Genomic DNA, 16,071 nt, shown 5'->3' on the forward strand with positions numbered 1-16,071 from the left:
GGCAAATATGTGTATATAGCCTACCTAGACTTAGCCAAGGTCTTTGACACAATCCCCAACTCAGGCATCACTGATAAACTCACCCACCTGGATATCCACACATATATTGTCAGGTTGGTTGTTAACTGGCTCAGTGATAGAACTCATATAGTCAAAACAGGGGACTCCACCTCCTCCTCCATCAGACCTGTAACCAGCAGTGTTCCAAAGGGATCAGTTCTGGGGACCCTACTGTTCAGAGTCTACTCCTCCAAAGTACAGGGTAAAACTAAAGGACTGTGGCTGACAAAATTTGCTGATGACTGCAAACTGGAAGCAGTCATTGAAACCGCTAGCAATGTCAACATCCTTCAAGAAAGTCTTACACAGACTAATGACTTGTGCCAAAGTCATGGTCTTAAACTTAATGTAAAAAATACATTATCATCCCCTTTGTCAAGGGTGATGTTCCAGCAAACTACCACATCAATATCAATACCATAAGCACACAGTCAGTGGTGAGAGATTTGAGCACACAGGTTGACAGCAACCTTAACTTTGATCACCATGTCTCCACAATGGTAAGAAGGTCATTTTACATTGCTCATCTCATAACTAAGGGCACTGCCTCCAGAAAGAAAGAGGTTATAACCCCCCTGTACTTTTTACTTATCAGACCAATAATAGAGTACAACGCTCCCTTTGGTGTGTTCCTTTCCAAACACTTGCAGCAACTGGAGAGACCACAAAGGTTCCTCACAAAGAAAATTCAGGGTCTTCAAGATCTGTCTTATGAGGACAGACTGAAATCACTGTCACTTTATATTGTGTTGTACAGACTGCTCAGAGGCAAACTGTGGCTTGCATATAGAGCAATCTCTGACCCAGCTTTAATGGAAATGCACATTTTCAAGTCAAATGGCAAATGGGTCACTTGCTCAAAGGACCTTAACTTGGTGTGTGAAATCAAAAGAACTTGCTGGAGAGACATATTTGTCTCACAGAGGTTGCCCTACCTTTGGAACAAGCTTCCTATTTGTTGCTCGTCCCTCTCTAACATAGATGACAAGCACATAGAGTATTTCATTTAGATGCTTTAATACATAGAAACACATCAGCTTACATGTGCTCAGTATTTATACACTTGTTCAAGCCCTTGGATAGCTTCTTAAATGTACATACACACACATTGGTCTACATCTCCCTCTTAAAATGATTGCCCCTGGTAAAAACAATATTAGACTTAAACATGCATTATTATAGACATTAGAAACAAACACATTGTTCATGTCCACATTGCCCTGTATCTGTTACATGGTCTGGAGATACGACCGGATTTCATAACATAATCTGGATTGAATTTAGCAACAGGGACAGTCTTCAGTGAACAACTTGTATAAGGAATTTCTGGATTTGTCTGGAATTGAAACAATGGACAACTCACTCTGAGATAAAGAGTCTTTCTCCCAGGCTATGTGCTGTGGTATAGGCTCGGACACCGATCGCAAATGTTTCTGATTCTGCCTAAACTCTACTCCTTGTGATTCCACAATATAAAATCTCGGCTCTGGGCAAATATTCTTCACAACACCAATCTGATCATAACCTTTGGATGTTTGCATCCTTACCAGTTCTCCTTCTCTTAATGGATTGTGTAGTTTGCTGGTCTTATCATAGTAGGACTTCTGGGTTAAACACATCTTCAACAGATCGGTTGTCACTGACCTGTTGTTCTTGACACATGGAATCAACAATTGACTACTGATTGTAATGTGGTTCTGGTTTGTCTCGGCAGAAGTCTCTGAGCAGGGAACCAAAAGGTTTATCATGAGGTACATTTCTGAGATTCAAGAGATTCAGGAAAACATCATTATTATCTCATTTTGACTTCTCTAGTAACTGTTTCACACTCTGAACTGCAAGTTCTGCCAAGCCATTTGTCTGCAGGTACTTTAGGCTACTCATGACATGAGTAAAGTCTCACTCTTTGGCAAATCGTTTGAACTGTTGGCTTGTGAACTGTATGCCATTGTCAGAAATAACTTTGTGAGGACTACCATCGACTGCAAAATGACACTTCATCTTAGTAATAACAGTACTGGATGCTAGGTTAGGAAGTAGGTCAATCTCAAAACAATTGGAATAAGAGTCTACTAACACCAAATAATGTTGACCATTCCACTCAAAAATGTTGGAAACTACTGTCGACCAAGGTAGTTCAGGAATCTGGTTTAGCTATAGTGGTTTCTTCTGTTGATGTGGCTTAGTACTGTTGCACATGGGGCAAGATAAAAGTGCTCTTTCAGTGTCTTGTGGCATAGAAGGCCAAAATACTAGACCTCTTGCCCTTCCTTTGGTAGAGTTGGCTTCTGGGTGACCAGAATGCAAGATAGCAATGTACTCTTGCTGCAAGGACTTTGGAACAATTACTTTTGGACCTTTCATGATACCTTTGTCAGATAAAAATCTCATCTTTGTATGGAAAATAAGGTTGCACTTCTTGAGATAAATTAGATTGCTTTGACAGCCATCCTTGATTAATAAAGTGGTTTGGCCTTTGTAAAACTGGATCTGTGGCTGTATGATCTTTCAGCTCAGCAAGACATGTGGAAGAAAAAAATCTCACTTCCATGACTTCAAAATCAAGGTTCTCATTCTCATGCTGTTCAATGGTATTTATGGGTGATCTGAACAATGTATCAGCAAGATAAAGTAGTTTGCCTTTCTAGTAGACAAGAGTGAAATCATACTCTCAACATCATGCATTGCAATCTGGCTGGATTTGAATTCACAGGCTTTCTCTAGATAGTAACTAGAGGTTGGTGGTCTGTTTCAATCTGGATAGGTCTACAATAAATATAATCATGAAACTTCGAACATGCACACACAAATACCAAAAGCTCTTTCTCTATCTGGGCATAATAGATCTCAGTTTGGGTAAGAGTTCTCGATGCACAGGTGGCAGGTTGACCCTCTTGTAGAATGGCTGCACCAATACCAATTTTCAAAGCATCACATGAGAGAGTAACTGGCTTGTGAACATCATAATATCTGGGAGTTGGTGGACTGGCAATTCTGTGTTTCAGGACATCAAATACTGTTTGTGTTGCTCTAACCAAGACCAGGACACATCTTTCTTTAGATGTCAACTCTCTAAGTGGTGCTGATAGTTGTCTCAAGTCTGGAATGAGCTTGCCTAGGTAGTTAACCATGCCAAGAAAACATTGCAGGGCTTGAACATTGTCTGGAGCTGGCATCTCAAGAATGGCTGTTTGCTTTGAATGGTCTGGTCATAGGCCTGAACTAGTAAATAAATGACCAACATAAGTAACCTCTTGTTGCCTGATTTTGCATTTCTGTGGATTGAGCTTGAGAGTCACTTGACATGCCTTTTCCAGAACTTTTCTGAGGCTTCGGTACACTTAGCTTCACCATTACCTCCTACTAGTATGTTGTCTACAGAAAAAAAGTTGCTCAATTGTTCACTGAAAGACTTCACTTGCAGAATTTATCCCAAATGGCATTCTCAAAAATCTGCACCTGCCAAATGAAAGTAGTGAGCAATGATGATTTCTTGTCAAGCTGAATTTGCCAAAATGAACTCTGCATCTATGACAGAAAAATACAGTGGCATTTGGCATCAGATCTGAGACTTCTTCGACTGTGTGCATTAGATGATGGTCTTTTTAGGGATTTGTTCAAATCTTGTGGATCAATACATATTCTGATGTCATCTGAGCTTTTTTTTATGAGTTACCACCATGGAAGATACCCATTTTGTTGGTTCTGCAACTGGACAAATCACACCCCATTGCACCATTTTATCTAACTATTGGAACTTTTTCAGCTGACCTGATTACTGAATTGACATCTAGGTCTAACTTTATGGAGTACACAATTAGAAGCTTCCCTAGTTTGTCTTCAAAGAGATATGTTTATTTAGAAAAAATGAACTGGGTGAAATTAGAGTAGTGGTCTTTTAAGCTAACTTGATGGACTTAGGTTCATAAGTTCATAGGATGATGCTAGGCTATTGGCCTGGAGGCCCTTATAAACCTAGCTAAGAATTTCACCCATGTTCCCACAAAGTCAGCACCTGTTTCCCCTATCCAGCAGAGACACAGGTTGGATCTCAGGGGTGTATTTTCTGTTTCCCATCCAGTCATCCAGGTTCCTCTTAAAGAGAGCTAGAAAGGTGCTCTGCTTAACATGGAGAGAAGTTTATTCTACAGACAGGGGAGTCTCTGGGACACAAATCTACCTCACCAACAAATTCCATTAATGTCTCAGACCAGGTTTAGGCCTTGCATGCAGGTTGCCTGAGCAGATTTTGACTTATGGATTTGCAACATCTCCATCAAGGCTAGGCCTGAGATGGCCTTGTATGCCAGACACAGGTCACCGCTGAGCAGTCTGTATGAGACTGAGTAGAGGGACAGGGCTTTTAGCCTATCTGTATAGGACAGGTGTTTGAGACACTGGATTTTCTGGTCAGCAACCTCTCTGGTCTCTCCAGCTGCTACATGTGCTTGGCAAAGTGCACACTGAAGGGGGCATTGTACTCAATAATGGGTTTGATAAGTGAGGAGTACAGGGATGTTATGACCTCCTTGTTCCTGGATAAAATACCCTCACTTATGAGGTGGGCCATGTAGAAAGCTTTCCGTATAATGGAGGCAACGTGGTGGTCAAAAGTCAGGTTGCTATCAACCTGGGTGCCCAAGTCCCTCATGACTGCTTGCATGCTTAGTACATTGTTATTAATGTGATAATTAGTGGGGATCCCATTTTCCCCAAAGTGGATAATGATTCATTTTCTGGCATTCAGTTTGAGGCCATGCTTCTGGCACCAACCATTAGTTTCAGTAAGAAGCTCTTGGTGGATGTTCACATCACTAGGGTAATTTAAGACAGCACCCAGCTTGTAGCCATCGGCAAACTTGATCAGCCACATTTCACTGGTTTTGGCTTGCACCTCAGAAAAGGATATTCCAAACAAAAGAGGCCCCAAGACTGATCCTTGGGGTACACTGATCATTAAGGTTATATTACTAGAGGTGGCTTCCCCTATTTTGAATGAGTGGGATCTATAAGTGAGCCAGTTACCTACTCATCTGGTAACATATGGGTTGATGCCTAGCTGGGAGAGTTTATTATGCCTGAGTGCGGAATAGTGTCAAAGGCTTTGGATAGGTCAAGGTAGGTTGTGTGCACCATCTTCCCCTTGTTCATGGCTTTGGTGACTGTTTCAAAGAAGTTGACCAAGTTTAATAGGCATGATCACCCTTTGACAAAACAAAACTGTGTAGGGTCAAGTGTTTGGAGGTTGCCAATGCCCTTGTTTCTAAGGTCCATGATAATGTGCACCATGGCCTTGCAGATCAGGCTAGTTAGGCTGATGGGCCTATAATTGCATGGGTCAGTGGACGCTCCACCTTTGTGTAGAGAGATGACAGTGGCTGTCCTCCATTTGGCTGGGATGAAGCCAATGCTCAGGTTTTGGTTGAATAGGATGCCTAATAGAGCTAAGAGCTCATGCATGAGTTCATGTAAGTGCAGCCAGGTATGTTATTGGGTTCCATGGAGACTGTATTTTTTGCCTTTAAGAGGGCATTAAAGACCTGCTTCCTGGTGATGAGGGGAGGGGGACAGCTGCTGAGGATGTTCTGATTTACTGGTGGGGGGCAGGGGAATGAAGTTTTCACTGAACTGGTCTGACAACAGGTTGGCTGTATCTATTGCATTTGTATATATGTTGTTCCTGATCACCAGTTCAGAGCAGATTTGGGTGTTATCTTTGAGACTGTGGATGTATGTTAAGAAGCAGTTGTGGTTGTCCTTAGTAGATATGGCCAATTTGGACTCGAAGTTAGTCTTAGAGGATTTCACCAGTGACCTTATTTGCTTGTTCAGACAAAGGAGAGATTGCTTTCAACTTGACACCTGCTATTTTTTGGTCCTGGACAGCAATGTTTTCCTTTTATTATAGAAGTTGTTTATTGTTGTTGTCCACCTGACAGGTTTGCTCTTCCTTGAGGAAGATGGTTTGGTCCTGTCAGGTATTACTGAGTCTGTTCAGCTATGCAGGTAATCATATAGTTTTTTAATGTAGGCTTGGACATTAGTGCTAGTTCCAACTAAAGGGATGGTGGCTGTGAAGCTGCTTATACCTGCTCTCAAGAGATTGTAGTCAGCTTTGGAAATGTTTTTTTGTTTGACACTGACAAGGGGGGTCAGGGGAGATAGTGACTTTGAAAGTCATTGCTTTATGGTCGGATCTTGTCAAGGCAGATGTCACTGTAGGTGTGCTACAGTAGCAACTTATGTTAGTTAATACGATGTCCAGGATATTTTCACCTCTTGTGGGGGTGTCGACCAGCTGATCCAATGTATTGGCATTGATAAAGTCAATGAGTCTCTGGGCATTCATGTTTGGGATAGAATAGGTCTTCTACTATGGTTGGGTAGTTAAAGTCACCTAGGGTCTTGGTAGAGGGTTGAATCTTGATGGATTCAAGTAAGTCCAGATTCTTCTCTCAGCAGAGTAACAGGAAAGCACTACTGAACCTTCAGTTTGAATTTCTTCACCTTCATAAGCAACAAGCTTTGCACACCTTGCCAAATCAAGCCTTCTACCATGACACACTCTAGCAAATGGTTCTGCTGACATAACATTGCACTTGGAATTTGTGTCAACGTTGACCTCTTTGACTTTGCCATTTATCTGAACAGTACAAAATACTTCATTCTTTGCCCTTAAATCTACTGCATTGACTGTTTCATGAAGCACTGACACACTATCCACACAAAGAGTAGGGTTGCAATTTTCTAATTGATCGACTTGTTTTTTAAAATGTTCCCTTTTAATGAAAGAAGGTGGGTCTTTTGATTTCCAAGAACCAAACCACTAAAAGGCAGTAAACGAACAAACCAAACAAATCCACAGGCAGGTAAAGCAGACCAAAGGAAGATAATTGGCATAAACATTATTAGACAAAAAATAGTAAAATCAAGCGCTTTCGTCTGGTTAGATACTAGGCTTTATCAAGATACAAAGTACTCTAAATTAGAGGTTTAAATATCTTACTGCCAAAACCATGTGACTTAATTAACAAATTAAAACTAAATTGTTGAATTAAAACTGAAGTGAACTCTTAAAGCACTAACAACAACTTAAAAATACAAAGTTAACAAATCAATGTAAGTTGTGTATCTGGTAGTCCTTAGTGCACAAAATGCAGAATATAATTGCACAGGAAATTGTACAAAAAACATCAAATAAAAAATGTTTCTTAAAAACTGGTGCTTCTAATAAATACACATAAAAATTATGTAAAAAATACTTAAAAAATTACAACTTGGCTTTCGTCAACTTAAGCACACTGACAATGCTGATATTCTCTTTGAGCCCAGGAGGTCTGGTGGCATTCAATTTAAGTTGCCACAACAGCTCTTTGTATTCAAACGAGCTTCCCAATCACCTCCTCTATTGTCCTGTATAACCTGTTCAAGGACAATAAATTTAAGCTGCATGTTGGGGCAAGAACCAAGGTGCTTAAAAAAGGCATTCGTATCTTTCTTTTTAGAAATGTCATATAGGTGTTCGTATATTCTCCTTCTGAGAGTTCTCTCAATTTTGCCTGTGTAGAAACTACAACATTGGGTACATAATCCTAAATATATTACACCTTTTGCCCCACAGTTGTAATACCCATCAGCTTTAAATATGAATTTACTAGAGGGAATGTAAAGGAAGCTGTCATTAACTATAAAAGAACACTGTTCGCATGACCCGCATTTGTAAGTTCCGATTTTAGGGATACTATGTTTAATAGCCAACTTAGGTCTTTTTTCAAAGAGACCTTTAAGGTTTGTGTCTCTCCTTCTGATAAAATGGGGACCTTCCTTCACTATCTGTTTAAAATCATCATGAAGTGTTATGAGGGGCCAATACCTCAAAACTGACTGCTCCACTTGTAGGAAGTCATTAGAAAAGGTATATACAAAGCTACTATGTAGATCAAACTGTTCTGGTGATTTTATTCGTGTGTCCTGCGTTATACCCTTACCCAATAAAGGAAAGTAAATAGCTTCCCTGTTGCTGATAACATCTTGAGCTAAATTATTAACAAGATGTGTTGGATAACCTCTCTCAGTAAAAAGCTGCCTCAAAACATCCACCTCCTCAAGGAAGTACTCCTTTGTACTACACATCCTAGATGCACAAATAAATTGTCCCTTAACTATACCTTTTTTCTGGTGGAAAGGGTGACCACTGTCAAAATGCAAATAGGAGTTGGAAAAAGAAGGTTTTCTGTATAACCTTGACTGAAAAGTGTGATTGTGTGCATCCTTAAAAAGAACTACGTCCATGTAATTTAAATACTCATTGTTAACGTTATAAGTAAATGTTAAAAAATGTGTCGTAGAGTTGATGTAGTTCATAAATTCCATGAAATCTTCTAAGGTTCCATCCCATAATAAACAAATGTCATCCAGGTATCACTTGTAGTGGATGAAAATTGAGCCCAATGTGTAGAAAAAATAAATTTAGTTTCCCAGTAATACAACACAATGTTGGCATAGCTTGAGGCACAAGCCGTGCCCATTGCTACACCCTTCTTTTGTCCGAATAATTCACCATTGAAATACGTGAAATTGTTATCTAAAACAATTTCCATAAACTCAACCAATAATCTAATGGTGTTGGAATCTAAACCAGAATTCGACACTAAAATATCATTAAACCATTCTAAACATATAAGGTGTGGAATGCTGGGAAGTAATTCTACTACATCAGCTGTTACCATTAATAAATCAGGTTTGTAAAAACTTTGTTGAACACCTTTAAGAAAGTCTCACGAATCTTTGCACACATGTTGTAAAGAAGATACCAATTTTTTAGTAGTAAAGTCAATGAACTTTCTGTTATACCACCCGCCCCTGAAACAATGGGTCTAAATTTCAGTGGGGTTAAACCTTTATGAGTCTTTGGAATCCCAAAAATTATTGGGATTCTTGGTTTATTCACGTGCAAATAATTAAACAGTTTTTCATTAATGGCTTCCTGTAAAAGATGGTCAGAAAGCACAAATTTGATCTTAGAATGTGCTAAATGTAACTCATTCCTAGAAATCAATTCATATTGTTCAATGTCCTGCAACATGTTGTGAAGATGGGTGTCATATACCGTGTTGTACATTAAAACTACGCCTCCTCCCTTATCGGGTTTCATCACCCTAACATCCTCTTCTTTGAGCTTCTTTATTAACTCAAATAAATCCTGATTTAAATTAGTGGGCAGAATGTGTCCTCTGTTAGAACAATAATTTCTTAAATCAGCCTCAACCAAATCCTCAAAAATCTTAAGGGAGGGGTGAATGTCAGGATTAACTGTACTAGCCCTGGAAAGACCCCCCAAAATTTGGGTATGTCCTTTAAACTGAAAGGCAAGATTCAAATGTCTAACAAATGATTTTAAATCTACTAAAACATTGCTTAAATTCATAGGACATAAGGGAACAAATTGAAAACCTCTAGTGAAAAGTTCAAAACAATCAATAGTTACATTAAAATCAGTAAAATTATAAATAGTAAAACTGTCCTTCTTAACCACCACACAGTTATCTCCAACATTTTCAAAATGTATACCCCAGGGTTCACAGTCAGTCGTACAGACTAAATCTATTGCCTGTGTGGCCTGTTCCAACCTTGCGGTTGGCAGATAGCTTTCCTCCCCCCTGGTCTGCCCGGGGGATAATGAAAATCCTGAAATATTTTGATTCCCCTTTTGAGCTAATCGCTCACTTCTTCTAGGTAAATCTGATTATTGTTCCCATAATCAGCCTCACTAATTCGGTCAACATCCTGCCTAGTATTCTGTTTACTCCTGCCACCAGTGGGTAGGCTATGCCTTCCCTATACTCTAAAAGGTCACGCTCCAACTTTCTAATTTTGCGATTAACAATTTTAATGCAGTATTGATCTACTTCATTGAAAACGTTGTCATAATCTTTTTTAACACTTAAAAAGTTCTTATTCTTAACCACAGAGTCATTAAGAGAAGTCACTTCCTTAAGTAAAATATCAGCTTTCTCTTCATAGTCTTTAATCATGAGTTCTAACATCTCCAAACCAGCTTTATCAAAAATTTTAACCAAGCTGTTGTATAAAGGAGAATAAGCCACAGCATTGTTAGGAAATTTATAACAGCGCATCCCTTTAGGGACACGCTGTACTCGCACACATTCCTTTAAATAGTCTATCTCCAATTGTGTGCTCTTGTATGCATAAAGTTTGTCATTTAAGTCTTTAAACTTACGCTCCGCACAATTACTCAAACTAGCACCTGAAAAAAAAGTACCTTGTTTGAAATAAAACTGCTTCTCCGTCCATGAAGTAAAACTAAAATCCTTCTTTAGGTGATTTGTTTTAGCACTGCGCGTGCCGCACTCCTTGGCCGACTGCTCCTGTGGATCGGTGCTACCCAATAAAATCCCACCAGGAACTTCTGTAGATGAAATACTATTCGATCCTTGCCTTAATGCGTCATCGGTTTTAACCCAACACCCTGTTGCTGGTTACCAGGCAGTAAGGTATCAGAGTCATTGGAGTCTGAATTCAACGTGTTAGTCAACTGAGTTAATAGAAACAAAATTTGCTTAAATTCACCACCGGTGACCGGAGTATCGTCAGGTTCATCGCTTAATAAAAATGGTGTATCCTGGAAGTTGGTCTGCTCAACACCTTCTGCCATGGAATAAATAACTCCAAAGGACCAAGAACCAAGCCACTAAAAGGCAATAAATGAACAAACCAAACAAATCCACAGGCAGATAAAGCGGACCAAAGAAAGACAATTGGCATAAACTTCGTTAGACACAAAATAGTAAAATCAAGCGCTTTTGCCTGGTTAGATACCAGGCTTTTTCAAGATACAAAGTACTCTGAATTAGAGGTTTAAATTTCTTACTGCCAAAATCATGTGACTTAATTAACAAATTAAAACTAAATTGTTGAATTAAACCTGAAGTGAACTCTTAAAGCACTAACAACAACTTGAAAATACAAAGTCTTTTGATTTCCAAAACCTTTTGAAATTATTTATTTTATTGCATTTGTGACATTGCTGACCAAAATCTAAACATTTTTCCCTTTTAGATTCATGACTTCCACCACAATTATGACAGTTGGCAATGAAACAAGATTGGAGCCCATGCTTTGAGTTTGCTGTCACACACTTATGCTTCACTGAGACTGTGCAAACTCTATAATTTTTTGGAAAGCTCTGGGGTTTACCAGTGGGTGCTGCAGGGGCCACAGTTTCTGTCATGTGTGTGGTCCTGTTTCTTTTAACCACGTGATGCATACTATCAACATGAGCCTTATCACCGTGCCTTCTAGAGCTACTCTCATTTGTAAGCATATTTATGTGCTTTTCTGTGAGCTTATATATCTGCCAAATCTCAATGGCCTTATTCAAAGTTAAATCACTCTCACAAAGCAAAATCTTTCTCACAGCATCATCTTTAATACACACCCAAGTCTGTCCTTTATCAACTCGTCCCTTAAGTCACCAACTTTGCATGTTTTACCCTTGTTTCTTATGTCAGTTATTTATGCTGAAAAAGTTTCACCAGGCTTTTAATTCCTTGTGTAAAATAAGTGTCTTTCCATTGTAACATTTCTTGGGGGTTACACATTTCTTTAAATTTACATTTTGACCATGAATAAAATACCCTAGGGAAGCCAAGAACAAATGGATGACCAGGTAGGCTGCCTTAATAAAGGTACGGCGGGATGTCGGTAAAGAAGCTGGGCTACCGGTGAAGCCTTGAGAAAGGCTGTGCATACCCGAGCACTTGTGGTTGAAGGCTGAGTAAAGCCTTTAGAAAGGCTTTGTATACAGGTCGTAGTTCCGGCTGGTCAGGTCACCTGGTGAGAGGAACCACTAGTGTGGCAGCTAGAAATCAAAGATGAAACACACAGAAAAAACAGGCAAAACAATGTAAATGTGGCTTGGCTAAGGAGCTCTGCTCACCGTGGTGGCAAAAAATCAACGTAGTCAAAGTTCAGATTCTAGAAGTTCGTACTTTATTGAAGTAAAAAGTACCAGAAGTACGAAACCAAAAGACAAAGGTGAATAAAAAACAATAAATCCTCAAGGTATGGAAGAAAACAGGAAAACCTTCTTAATTTCCTTGGATTTTATTAGTCCAATAAATGTAAAAACCAGAATACTCTAAAAGTATACGCGCCAAAAAACTATATTAACGCTTTTTCAAAACTGCGTTTTCGTTTTACAAACCGCACTTCATCAGTTTTTACGTCTATTGGATTAATAAAATCCAGAAGAAGGTTTTCCTGTTTTCTTCCATTCCTTGAAGTACCAGAAGTACAATCACCATCGAAGCGTAGTTCCTTAATGGAAAGAGTGATCCAGAAGATTTCCTTTTATAAGAGTACCTGGGGGTGTGTCAGTGGGGGCCAATCAAGTGTGGGTGAAAAAACCTTTATTGTGATTGGGCACGACAACTTGACATCATACCTTACAATCTGATAGGTTAGATACCCTGAGCCAGCTCATACGTGGTTAGTAGAATCACTCTAAACCTACAATAGTGAAGTTTGGAGATTAGCTCAAATTAGCTAAAAAAATGTGGTTAAGTAAAAATAGTCTTGCTGGAAAAAAATCAACCCTTGCTGGTAAAATGCATTGTTAGGTTACACTTTTCGAAATCTTCATCAGGATGGTGGATGACCTAAAAGAGCATAATAAGCAAAGCCCAGCTTACTAGAGAAATAGCAACAACATGTATGTAAAATAACATGTATGTAAAATAAAAAACAGGCTAGAAAAACAAAAAATTACATTTTAATCAAACAGAGTCCTTTCTTTAGAGTCTTTCTTTGACTCAGCCTGTGCAACAATATGATGGTTTTCCCTTTCTCCTTCATAGACAGCAGGTGCATACACAAATGAACGCTTTCTTTCAATGACTTATGACCCAGCTAAATTAAGCAGAATAAATGCCTTTGTGCAGTCATCTTTATCAGAAAATGCAGCCTGTATGAAAATGTCATACTCTTGCTCAAACACTCTCGAGTTCTCTGCAGTATTATTGTCAAACACAAGTGCACTGGGTTTTCAAAATCCATCTGCCATGCTCACAAGGTATGCACAAACACACTGAAAAATAATGCCCTTATAATTATGTATGAGCAAACTGTTTTGTGAGCTTGTAATAACATTCAAATGCAAAATAAACTCTTTGAAATACTGTACTTTGCAAAATATGCCCTGTAATGGCTGTATTCTGTGAAATAATTTACTGTAATACTGCACAAACATGCAAGCAATTTATACACACTTCTAATAACCCAGATATCTTTAATTAATATAAAAATATTTGCTTAGTGAAAATGTGGTTGCTTCCTTTTATTTTATTAATTTTATGCAATTTGGACTTTATTTCACACTTTTCTACAGTAATGTGAATATTTTTTATCAATATCAGACCTATTGGTTTATTTGAATATAATTTAAAGTGTTCTGTATGTCTCGTTTCATAAATTGCGAACAAAAATAGTTTCGAGCAAGTTTTAATCTCTGAAATTTATTTCTGACCTGTTTTATGATTTATGCATGCAGTAGGGATGATTCACTCCTTTATATTCCTCCAGTGCCAGCTGGGTGCCTCTCTGACTTAAGTGGAAGAAACTGGAACTCTTTCTGGCAACAAATCATCTTGGCCATTCTTCTTTTAACCTCATATCCCTTTAGACATGCCACTTCTGGCACCATGTCCTTTTAGACATGCCACTTCTGACATCATGTCGCTCATCCCTCTCTAACATTGATGACAAGCAGGTGGGGTATTTTGTTTATATGCTTTAATAAATAGAAACACATCAGGATGGATAGCAGCATTATAAAATGCAAACAAACTGGTTAACAGACAGACCTTACATACATACATGCTTACACTTCAACAGCTTACTACAAAACGTCAGTCAGACTTGCACTTGTGCAAGCCTTTGGACAGCTTGTTAAAGATACGTATGCACTGCAGTCTATGTTGGGAAAATGGATAGGCATTTACAAGAGAGGATTAGGAAGCACCTTTACAATATATGCATCAAATCCACCAATAATGCCCTCTCTAGGCATGTACTAGATATTAATGATCAACATACTTTTAGGTTCCAAGCTATTACAAATCAATATACCCAGTATTAGGGGTGGGGACACAAGGAACTATACAGAGAGAGCAGATATAAAATGGATTATTAGGTTAGGGCAGACCAGAAACCTGGTTTAAATGACAAAATTCCACTCAAACCAGTTTTAAAGAATAGGAGACTAAAGGTTATTAGTTAGAATGTTTCCTACTCTTTAGTTTTGTTTCTATTAATAAACAGTCACAGTTTTTTCTAATAGAAGTCATATGTAGACATTTTTGTAGTCTATGACTTTTGTCTGTATGTATTTTTTGTTTAATTTTCATTATTCACTTTTTATTTTTTATTATTTTTCAATAGTTATGATGTTTTAAATGGTGTTAGTCATTTACCACACATTATATATGTATGCAATGTTTTTTATCCATGAGAAGGTTGATAGGGCTTGTTTATTCAGTATTTATATAGCCTTCTGACGATTTAGCCAGGATGTGACTAATATACATTTTAATTGAAAAAGGATATGATGTAATAATTACTGTAATAGGAAAGTATATTAAGCATGTTTTGTTAGTAAGTGTTTTTTTTTTTTGGTCTGAAGAAGCCCTAATGGGTGAAAGCACTTACTGTACTGTGAATTGTCTTTTAATAAATCTACTATTAAATCTACTACAACTTGACATCTTTCTGAATGGATATTTCAGCCTTAGTAGATGATACAATTGAACTAGCCCACAGAGAGTACTTGGTATATGTGGACACACCTGAACAGCCTTGGTCTGCTCCTATGCTTTTTGACATTCAATATATATACATACACATTGATCTACACTATTCATGTTAAACAACCCCCCATGTTGGCCCTCTTTAAGTGCAATTTGGAAGATAGGATGGGTAACTGGAAATTCACCTTAGGGCCCTATGGCCATTAGCCTAGTAACCTCCCATGATTCTATGATGCAAGTATGCGCAAGCATCAAAACAAAATGCTTCCAATACTGATCCCTTCAGCAGTAGGTCAAAGCACCAAAATGAAACATTTCCCCCACTGATTATCTCAGTAGTACGTGAAAATATGCACAAGCACTTCATTGACTCCAAAGGAAAAGTTTACTCCAACAAATCTTTCAGTAGTCTGCTCCTGCATGCACAGACAGTTCACTGACTCCAAAAGAAACATTTCCTCAAGTGATCCCTTCATCCATAAGTGCAAGTAGAGCATACACACAAGCACCAAAATGAAACACTTCCCCTACTGATGCCTTCAACAATATGTGTAAGTATGCACAAGCAATACTAAAATGACACAATATAAATTATTTTGCCCAGCAATTAGTTCAGCAGTTTGTCAAATCATGTGCAAGCAGCAAAATGAATCACTTCCCTCACCGATCCCTTCATCAGTATGTCTGCATAAGCACAAGTGTTAAAATGACACAAAAAATTATTTTGCCCAGGGATCACTTCAGCTGTTTGTCCAAGCATGCACAAGCACCAAAATGAAATGTTTCTCTAAGTGATCTTTTCAGTAGCATGTCCAAGTATGCACAAGCAGCAAAATGAAACATTTCTCTACTAATCCCTTCAGCAGTATGTTCAGATATGCACAAGCACTGAAATGAAACACATCCCCCATCGATCCTTTAATCAACATGTCTAGGTATACACAAGAACTACTAAAATGGCACAAAAAAATTATTTTTCCCAGCAATCACTTCAGTAGTATGTCCAAGTATGCACAAGCACCAAAATGAAACATTTCCCTACTGCTCCCTTCAGCAGTATGTTTAGATATGCACAAGCACCGAAATGAAACATTTCCCACACCAATTCCTTCATCAGCATGTCAAGTATGTACAAGCACTACTAAAATGACATGAAATACATTATTTTTCCCAGCAATCACTTCAG

The 16,071-nt window shown here is 38.4% G+C and overlaps 1 protein-coding gene across 3 annotated transcripts in view; it reads right to left on the minus strand.

The window, feature by feature from the left end:
• FRMPD4 (FERM and PDZ domain containing 4) overlaps positions 1-16,071 on the minus strand; it is a 1,947,279-nt gene that overhangs the window by 1,328,857 nt on the left and 602,351 nt on the right. The gene's annotated exons all lie outside the window — the stretch shown is intronic.

This window comes from Protopterus annectens, chromosome 5.part0, assembly GCF_019279795.1.
Source record: "Protopterus annectens isolate FY-2018-M chromosome 5.part0, PAN1.0, whole genome shotgun sequence".
NCBI classification, from domain to species: domain Eukaryota; kingdom Metazoa; phylum Chordata; order Ceratodontiformes; family Protopteridae; genus Protopterus; species Protopterus annectens.